This window comes from Tympanuchus pallidicinctus, unplaced genomic scaffold (genome assembly GCF_026119805.1).
Source record: "Tympanuchus pallidicinctus isolate F22 unplaced genomic scaffold, pur_lepc_1.0 scaffold16, whole genome shotgun sequence".
In the NCBI taxonomy this organism is placed as follows: Eukaryota; Metazoa; Chordata; class Aves; order Galliformes; family Phasianidae; genus Tympanuchus; species Tympanuchus pallidicinctus.
Window position 1 is genome coordinate 28,145,307 of NW_026294679.1, and position 8,398 is coordinate 28,153,704.

The 8,398-nt window shown below is 41.8% G+C and overlaps 1 long non-coding RNA gene across 1 annotated transcript; it reads right to left on the minus strand.

The window, feature by feature from the left end:
* Nucleotides 1-4,139: 4,139 nt before the first annotated feature.
* Nucleotides 4,140-6,137, minus strand: LOC128078091 (uncharacterized). Its single transcript, XR_008205293.1, has 3 exons — nucleotides 6,037-6,137; nucleotides 5,026-5,106; nucleotides 4,140-4,815 (listed from the first exon to the last, which is right to left on the minus strand). It is a non-coding gene; the product is annotated as an uncharacterized LOC128078091 (long non-coding RNA).
* Nucleotides 6,138-8,398: the final 2,261 nt, after the last annotated feature.

Sequence of the window (8,398 nt, forward strand, 5' to 3'; positions counted from 1 at the left end):
TCTGAAGTGAGGGGAACAGAAGTCACTGTATTTCTGTGCCTTCAAGCAGTTCTTCAGATGAAGTGATGAGTCTTCTCCATGACAAGGTAAATCTAAGAAACTTTCAGTTTGAGGACACAAGCGATTTCACAACATCTTGCTTTTGGTGACATCTCTAAGTGGAGTTCATTGATGAAATTTGGAAAAAGATGAAAACAGATAGCAGCAACATGTTTATTTGCTTAAGATCTGACTTGTTTAAGCACTTTAATCTGAGAGAGTATGCGAGTCAGTGTTTCCTGGTTGGCACAGGATAAATGCTTGCTTTGTTTGCTTTGGTCATTTTTTAAAAACAGAACAAATAAACACACAAAACCAGCCCTGCACTGGTTTAGTGATGAACTGGTGGCATGATAAAACGTGTTTTACTGCCATATTTCTCTATTAAGTCTGTGCTATGATAGAATATAGCCATCAGCATAGCCAGACAATTTCATTTTGAGCTCTAAAGCCTAATCAGGCATTAACTAAGAGCTTTCTTACCATTGCAAGTGACAGCAACATTTGATCGTGTTTCTGCCAAAATCAATACATGAAAACTTGCAAAGATAATGCATTAAATGAACTAGGGCACTCATCATTTATCCTCTAACCTTTCTCTCACTTTATGAACATAAAATGTTCCTCTTTCAATCATGGGGTCTTAGAGCACTTAAGTAAGTTTGGATTGAGAATACAGAGTGCTAAGCCTTCATAACAGAGGAGCGCCTATAACAGATGCATACAGATGGATACTGTGATTTTTATTACAGCTTGGTAGAATATAACGAGCTTACTCAAGCAAAGTATAATGTTTTAGGTAGAGAAATTAAGTATCATTAGTTTGCTTCATTATCTTCATTGTGTTAGGAGAGATGGATAAGAAGATTTTGCACCTCAGCTGGCAAATACTATTGACAGTATTTTAAGGCGGTTTTGGTTTACACACTAGTTCAGGACAGCCTACTGTTGGAAAAGCATCATGTTGCTGTGTGAGCTAGAGGAAGGAAAAAGAAAACCGTGAACCAGCTTGGCTTGGAGTAATGTTCCTTTCAGTCTTGTCAGACTTGCAAGCTGCACTCTGTTGAAGAGCTGTTCTTTGACCTCACTTAAATGTGGTAATTACATATTGCTATCACCCCAAAGAAAAATGCAAGGAATCTTTTAATCATTATCAAAGATAAGAAAAATTGGATTGCCTTAGAAGGCCCTATTTGAAAATGCTGAACTGAAGTGTGTCCTCTGTGCTTAGTCATTCCTATCTGTATGTACTCCAGGCAGGGAGAACTGAGAAGTGCTAATTCACCCACGAGGACACATCCAAATTATATAGTTTTATGCAGTGCATTCATCTGACAGAGAGATGAATGGATTTCTGTATCTCTTTCTACTGTACCATCGTACTTTTACTTGCTATGCTATCCAACTGCCTTTTGGTGTGAATGAATTTAATTACTTCATTGATGTTCTAATTACCAGTGTATTGTATTGTTGTGCAAGGACAGATGATCACCAAAGACTGTATATTTAATAACAGACCTTAAAATTGCATTCTGCATGTTGGCCTCATGTCCATTACAGTGAGCAGGAGATCCCCACTCATCTGTTACACCTTTAAGTGATGTCTCCATGGGAAGGTACAGATTGCAGAAGCACTGAATTTCAGAGAAAATTTTTGTCAGGTCAGCTTGTATGGTTGCTTTATCCCTTCAGTCCCTTGTTTCTCTTTACCTCCTGCTTTTCCAGACATTCCAGGATAGGGAAAACAAAACAAATCTGCTTTAAGCACGTACTTTTTTCCTTTGCTTTTTCAGAAGATATAAATCTTGAGCTGATTAAATTACAGGCTGTAAAAATTTCTTGGTCTTGAATGAGTGCAGCATCCCATTGCTCAGTGAAGTCTGGTTATAGAATCACACTCCTTCTGGGCCTGGCTTTGCTGTTCTGAACTTCATATGATGTCAGCAACAGTTTGTCCTGTAACATCTAAGCCTGGTTCTAGAGAAGAGTAGGAGTGAGGTTTTGCCAGTTGTCTCCTGTTTGTCCTGCCCAGCAATGCAGTATCACATGCTATTGGTGCTTGTGAGCGTGGGAGCAGGACTGTGTTCAACTGGGCATGATGCTGTCAGCATATCCTGACAATGGATGGCAAATTATCCATGTGTGTCATCACTGATCTGCATGCATTCATGTATTTGTTTCCAGTAAAGATGTATTTCAGGTTTGCAGTGTACAAACAGAATAATACAGACGTAATTTCACACAGCCCAGAGAAATGCTCTCTTTTTTGTTTTTTTTGTTTTTTTTGCAACAGATGTTAATAATGTACTTATAAATACTGTGTTTAGAATGGGACACTGAACACTAATTCCTGTTAACAGATAAAGGTTAATAATGTCCAAAGAGAGCTTATGAAAAAATGAAAATGTTGTGTTCAAGAGCTCTCCACTGTAATTGCCCAGATAACCTTGGGCCAGATGCTATCAACAGTCAGTGCTTCTCATGGCAGTGAGCACCTACCTCACTGAGCAGTCCCACTGAAATAACAGCACCACTGGGAGTGCTTGGCCTGAGGCTATCCCTCGTGCCTCCCTGTGCAGATCTTCAGACACTTTCAAATGTCATGAGAGCTCAGCTAATCTCAGTCACCTTACCAGCACTGCCTATGGGATATTTGTCTAAATACATTGTAAACCTGAGTGCAGTTTGAGGGTTTAAGTAAAATTGGATTAGTAAAAGTACTTTTGGTATGTAAATTGCTAGCAACCATATATCTGCAATGTTTTTCTCTTCTTCTGCTAGGGCTGGGCCTAAACCACGCAGGCTTCAGCTCTTGTGACAGAATTCAAATCACTGCACTTTGTCAAGGGTAGAGATGCTCTTGGGCAGATCAGCATAGGTCAGTGTTCCCATAGAATAAGCAGGTGAGCACAGTGATTGAGCTGAATTTCAGTGGGGGTCCAGACTTGTGTGGATCTGAAGCACACTCAAAGAAGGCAAGAGAACTATGAATTTTTGGGCAGCATTGCAGTAGTTTGTATAAAAAACTTGCAGCCTGATCTACTGCCAGCTGTTGTTCTGGACTGAGGTGTACCTCAGTGTGTGTCTGGTATAATTAGTCCTGAGAAAAAGAATGAGGAGTGCACTTCATTTCAAATAAGATGATATGAGGCTTTTTCCATCTAAAAGTTTTTAGTAAGCCACAACATATATATATAATAACCCAGTTGCTGATGTGCACTTAGCTTCAAATAAGAGTACTGTGTTTGCTTTAGCATTATAGGAAATGCTTCCTTCCTCCTCATTTTAAAGGTAAGCGTCAAAGCTGTCAGACCTAAAATGACAATAATGCTGTTTAGAAAAATTCTCTTGGCATGAAGTTTCATATCAAATGCTATGAAGTGAATAAAATTGTCCTGAAAATAGAACTTGCAGCACAAAGGGACATGTTAACACATTTGGTTGATTCATGCAACATATAGGCAAAATTGGTCCAATCTTTTCCTGTAGCCATTCCTGATATCTACAACAAAAATGATCCCAGCAACATCCTTGGGATATCAACCTATTGTTGGGAAACTCTGTGGAGTTCATCTTGGTTTTGTTTCACCAGTGATCATTGGGCTGCTACATTGCTCCCTCTCTCTTCATGTGCCTTTGGAGCCAGGAGGAAGGCAGGCTAACTTGTTGGTCAGCCAGCAGGAGGAAGCTGTGAGATGCATGTGGGTACCTGTGAACCATAACCAAATGCTTAATTTTAGTCTCAGGAGCCCCAGCAAAGTCACCCAAATACCTGCAGAAATAGCAGCAACTTCAGAATGCATTTTCACTGTGGAGAGGTTTCTGTCTGTCTAGCCCTTTTCTGCTTCGATTCACTTTTCAATAGATAAGCAGTAGCAAAAAGAAAAAAGAAAAAAAAAGAAAAAAGAAAAAAGAAAAAAGAAAAAAGAAAATCTAGTCCCTGTTTCTCTCCTCTCCTCTCCTCTCCTCTCCTCTCCTCTCCTCTCCTCTCCTCTCCTCTCCTCTCCTCTCCTCTCCTCTCCTCTCCTCTCCTCTCCTCTCCTCTCCTCTCCTCTCCTCTCCTCTCCTCTCCTCTCTTCTTCTGTCATCTTGTAAAAAAAGAGTTAGGTCTCTAAATTAGGTGTTATCTTTTGGGGCTTGGAGCTTTTTTTTAATAGCAGCTCAGAGGAAGAAGCTTGAACACCTGTGGTCTCTTGACAGAGTCACAATCTGACTTTCTGAAATCCTGACAGTCTTGCCCTTCCCTCCCTCCTCCTTTGGTGTCAGGCTAATGCTTGTACCTTTTGATATGCCATCTCCTATGGGATGCCTGTGCCTTAACCCCAGAATTCTCAGGCTATGTTAGTTTTGATAAAACCAGGCAGTTTGCTGGTTGCTAAAGGCTTTGAAGAAAAATTAAGTCATTTTTTTCTCTCCCTTTTTCCCTTTTTTGGGATTTCAGGCCCCTTAACACCTCTCCAGGAGAAGGAAGAAATTAAAAAAAAAAAAAAAAAAAAAAGAGTGAACAAATCACTGCTCTTCTGGAGGAGAGAATGAAGCAGAGGAGGAGCACAGAATTTTTATGTGCCTGATAAATGCGTGTGTTGCTGAAAGCCAAAATCCTGAAATGGCAAGATGAGACATGGAAGCTTTATCTTGTGTAAAGGATGATGTTTTACGCTTGTTTTAGTGAATCAGATTGCTGGGCTGACTCCAGTCTTTGTCTTGGTGGGAACTTGATTAATAAGACAGATTACATATAAAAGAGTTCACATGACAAGAAGCAGGAGTAGATCTCTGTGAAAGAAACAAAAGCAAGTAATATTTTAATAAGTGGCCTGTGAAAAAGGCTTCCTGAGATAAATCTCTTCCACATGAGCCTGGTGATGTGGGACTGTACAGGGGAAAGCCTTTGCTCAGGCTGCAGGAAGGCAGGGGCCCACTGGAGCCATGAAGCTTCCCTGGGTGTTCTCATTCCTGTGGAAGTTTTTGTCATCCTCTACTTACTTTTGGCTAACACTGCCCAGGGTCAGGAATGGGAGAGGTACAAATCCTGGCCATCAGAAGTGACCCAAGAAACTCCAGGAACTGCTCTGTCAGAAACACACAGAACACAGAAATGAGAAACCTGCAGGAAAGTAAAAAGCTTGGAAAAGAGGAGCGCAGGTTTTCATAGAGAAAACTCCACAGGATGGGGATTACGGGTAATGGGGCAGAAAAAGCATGGAGTGAGCAGTTCATTCTGGAGTGGATGAAAGCTGTTGATTTTGGATGGAGTAGGGTTTGTCAGGGCTGTGGCAGGTTAGAGTGGGGCTCGGAGCTGCTGCAGGGAACGCTCAATGCTCCGCCAAGCATAGAAAGCAGCACGGAGCTGCTGTGGGACAACTCGTTGGGATCCTGGCCTAAATGAGCCCGGGAGAAAAAATTGTCTGTAGACTTAGTTATTTTTACAGCATAACATTGTTTTCCAGAAATATTGGAACTTCTTTCTCCTGCAAAAGGCATTTTAATGTTCCTTTAAAGCTAGTCTAAGTAAAAACAAAACACAAAAAAGCCAGATCAAAATCCCCTACAGTTCAGAAAATGGATATCACCAAAATCATAGTACAGCCAGAGTATTCTGCTTCTCTTAATTAACCCTCCCCTAACAAACTAAAATAAAAATTGTAGTTTGGATTTAATCTAAGCCAACTTTAGTTTAGTTTAGTTTAGTTAGCAGAAAACCCACTGTTATTCCCCAAAATCTAATTAGTTCTGGACACAGGAACAGATTTTCTGCCCTTTTTCATTTTGGTTTCACCATTCACACACAGTATCTCTTGATCTGTCAATTCTTTTCAGCCCTAACTTAAGGACGATATAGTTTGTGTTGAAAAGTCCATTGTAAAGAAAAAGATCGATCTAATACCAACAAAAGTATCAAGAGTCAAGGAAACGAAAAGACACACACTGATATAAGATAGATGAAAGAATCATTTTCTGTGCTGATAGAATGTAAAAAGGAAAGGGTCTATTTACTGCATCTGGCCAGCAGTGCCCTAACATCAAGTGGGGTGCTTCAGTGCTGTGTCCAACCCAACTTCAATGTACTGGGCCAGCTTGGAGCTCCAGAGCCTAGTCAAGTGTCAGCATGGTATTAAGTTGACTTCTCTGATACTTGAAACAGCTGTGAGGGTTACATAAATACCCCTCATGAACAGCAAGCAAAACCACCTGGGGCACTACCTAAGTGCTTTCCCTGCCCGATGTCACGGAGTCAGACTGGCTTTCTGCCTTGTGGAGCATCACCGTGTTCTCTCTGGCTGAGGTCTTCCAGCTGAGCCCTGACTGATGGCTACAGGGATGGATGCTCCTATTTGCCTTCTGCCTCAGTGCGTGCAGGAGCAGATAGGGAACTGCCGTCGGGCACAATGAAATCTGCTGTTTCTGAGAGGAGAGTGAGGATTTCTCTTCATAGAAAAGTTGCCTATAAGGTAGGGAGCTGTTCTGCATCGACACACACACTTCTTTCTTTTACCAGTGGTGATGTACCACCGCAAGAATATTCCTGATTTGGAAAAACTTACAGACTTCTGTGTTACAGGCGGATTCTGGCAAGTAAGAGGTAGTGATCAGTTCACTTCAGAAGGTTAAATGATTGCCAAGCTCAGCAGAGAAGCAGAAAAGGCAAAAGTGTTGTTTGAGACATATTCCACTCCCCAAAATAAAAACCCTGTCCTTCCTTTTCCTCTCTTTCTTGCAATCTGTCATAAACATGTGACTGAGACCAGGACTAGGGGTTCAGTAAATGTATAAATGTGGCAGAAGCAGCTCAGCACTCCCCAGCCCTGTGGGCACCCTGCCCTTTAGTAAGAGGCTGCCACCGCCATCGTGGGTTAGTGGAGATGAGCATATGCAGCATCTCAGCTGTGACTGCAGCAGCTCCTGTGTATTTGCAAACACACTGTCATTGCCTGTTCAGGCTAATTAGGCCAGAGAGGTGAGACCATACTGATGAAAGAGCCCACAAGTGTGAAGGGCTGAGAAGTTTGCACACATTTGCTTCTGCTGCTTTTCTTCAGGCAGGCAGGAGGCCAGCAGAGGAGCAGGGAGGTTGGCAGGGTACGGGGTACGGGAACATCTTTAAACACTTCACCAGAGCTCACGAGTCAAGCCCTAGGATTTATCCTGGTGGGCTGGATCAAATTGCCTATGGTTTCATGATCTTTCTTGAAGATATTTATTCTTGAAATGTTACTCCTAAAAGAAAGGTGAGAACTTTAAAAATTAGAATTAAAAAGTGCAGTCACACCACAGGAAATTCTCAGGTCAGATGGAGACTTTCTCTTCCAAACCTCATAAAAAACAAACAGCAAACTCAGTCCCTGAAAAGATGCTGAAAGAAAATGAGCCACAAAGCATGGTTTTTACTTCATTTTGTTTTCCAGAAAACAATACTTTTCACTGAATTTCCAATCTTTTTTTTTTTTTCCTTTAACGTAATTAGTCTTCTTTGCTCATTTTGCTTCCTTCTTTAAATAAGTTAGCTGAAAATACCAGTGCAAACTGTTCTGCTCAGTGAAACACTTCTCTGAATCCAGCACTGTGCAGGAAACTATCCCCTCTCCTGTCTGCTGCGGTGGCTGATCTGATGACGTTGGAGGAACATGCATAAGTGAGCAGGGATTGATGGTGTCGAAATCAGGCTATTGCTTGGAGGAGCAGCTTTTAATTTTCAGAAGATTTACAGAAAAATGTCCGTGATTTTCTGTGCTGCCAGTAGCTGTGTGACACAGTGCAGTGGGAAAGCTTTTGCCCCTAAGATCTGCTTTGGATTGCAAAAATAGCACCTCAGACAAGCGCAGCAAAACCTGGATGGGAGCTGGCAGAGTTGCAGGATCAAACACTGTCTGTGCAATTAAGATATTTCACAGAGATTTCTGTCCTGGTATCATAAAAGCACAGCTTTTGGAAGTGTGGACATAACCCTTCCCTTCTACCTTCATCAAGAAGCGCTATGACAGCTTTGCTTTTTCCTTTCTGATGCTATTTCTCTGATCCATCAAAAAGAGGGAAAAGGGTTGTAGGATCCCTCAGGAGAACAGTGTTTAGCACTCATTTGGCAGGTGATATTTACCCTGCTTTAAGAGGATTAGATGCAGTCACAGTCCATAGTACTAGCTGAGTATCTCTGACATCAGCGACCAAGGCTGCCTTGCGCAGCCTCTGCCCTTTTTACCTGCTCTGCTGTAAAAGGCAGGGCCACGGTGAGTTCATCCCCTGCCAGGCTGAAGGGTCTTTTGCAAAGCAAGGCAGTGGGAGAAAGCCTGTGAAAGCAAACCAAAGCAGCACAGCAGTACTGAAAGTTGCTATCAAGGCATTTATTGGTATGCCAGTTGGG